The following is a 2,015-nucleotide window of genomic DNA, read 5'->3' on the forward strand; positions in this document are numbered from 1 at the left end:
ACTTTGAGGCATGAATGAGGAGTTTTCATGCATCTTGAACATTCTCCCATTATATGACACAATCACACACTTCAAAGTATTTTATTGGGATTTGATGTGATAAACCAACACAAACTTGCATAAAACTGACATGATGGGAATAATTCATGGTTTTCTACTTTTTTTTTGGAAACAAAAGTCATGAAGGTATTGGGTATTTTGTCCTTTTTATTTACATACGCCTAAGAAAACATCTCATTAGTATCTGTGTGTAATTTTAAAATCAGTATAAATGCAGTTGTCAATGTTCAATGTTCACTAATGTTCACTTTGCATGATTTTGTAAATTATGATAATTTAATGCAAAGTTGGCATTTTTAATGGACTTTCAATGCAACATTTAGAGCAACTTWTCATTAAAAGTGTCATTATTTACCGAATGACACTTCATGACAACTGTCATAAACATTCACAAAGACTTCTTCATGTTCATGACAGATGTTATGTCATGTTTATGACAGTGTCATGTCAGTCTTATGCACACCCCTTCAATATTTACACCATAGAAAGATAACCTAGTCACTAATTATGTAGCAAGCAAAAAAATGACATTTTGTCAAATGCCATCATCAAACTCATCAAGCAAACACATATCAGCCATATTGATTGTTCCAGGTATTATGAATAAGGCATCTCTAAACAGGTGGTTTTAGAGATTTCTTGATTAAAATCTACAGTATGTAWCTTATGTATGTAAAATATGTTTTTTACATATTCGTTAAAACTGTCTCCATGTCGTGACAGTTTGGTATGAGACAGACAATCTCTGAAAATATCAAGCCTGAGCATTCGTGGCAGGCTCTATTGTGCTGAACCAGCTGTAGCATAACAGAGAGCAGCTGGGAGGGTGTGAGCACCACATGCATGAGGATGATTGACATGGCATATTAGTAATTTTAACAAATATGTAAAAAACATATTTTGTATAAAAGTTCTATGCTGCAGCATTAAAGGAACTCAGTGTTTTTTCTGTTTTGCAATTTTCTGGAATTTTGTTCCAGATTTGTGGCGCATAAAAGCTGAATGCTACTTCTCCATGTTTGCAGAGCAGAACCAGAACCAGAAGAGCTGAAGAACAAACTAACCTCAGCAGAATAACTTGGTGGTGCAGCCAGAAGGGAGCAGAAATCTGMATCCCCCTGTACCATAAACAAGTAGGAGTGTATTCAGTCAGCCGGATCAGTGAAGAGAAGGAAGGAGTGGTGCCATTCAGTTGTCACAATGAATGTTGCTCACTCATTCAGCATCAGACAAGCTAGTTCATCAAGTAAATCAAGATGAGAAGGATCGCAAAACTCCAAGGTTTCTTTAGAAAAGATAAGATAATAATCGACCTTCTGTACCTGCTTCATTCCCCRCCACACGAAACAGATCAGAAACCAAGAAAYAGAAACAACAAGAGGCTGAAATTTGAGACACCATTTCCACTTCCAAAGAATCTCTGTTTCCRTGGGCCCAATGTGTTCAGATTGAATTTATGAACTAACCAATTCAGGTAACACTGTTGTTCATCAACTCACTTCTAAGCTTTCCAGAACATCAAAGAACAACATCTGCTTAATCTTTTGACACAAAATTAAAATGAAGCACAAGTTTAATACAAGTGTAGCTACTACTTATGCTGGAAAACATTGCATAAGCTTTTTCCTTATGTTACTGTTGAACAACCAGARAACATACGTTTTCTCTACCATCTACTGCTACTACTACTTGCATGTATACCCAGATCACAGGAGGAGTTGCTGATCCTAATCTGCTTTGCATGTTAGAAACACATCAAACTATTGGTTTCTAACTTCTCTGATGAAGCTCTTAAACATTTTAAAAGCATTCCGAGACTCCCCTAAAAACATCCTGCTCATTATGACACCATACCTTCTAATTTAGCTGCTGTTTGGAATGTGTAGGTTATAGTAAACAACCATCCCTCAGGCCTCTAGGGGTTGGCATGTTTGATGTTTTAAAATGGAGCTGCT

The sequence above is a fragment of the Poecilia reticulata genome, linkage group LG9 (assembly GCF_000633615.1).
Source record: "Poecilia reticulata strain Guanapo linkage group LG9, Guppy_female_1.0+MT, whole genome shotgun sequence".
Lineage (NCBI taxonomy): Eukaryota > Metazoa > Chordata > Actinopteri > Cyprinodontiformes > Poeciliidae > Poecilia > Poecilia reticulata.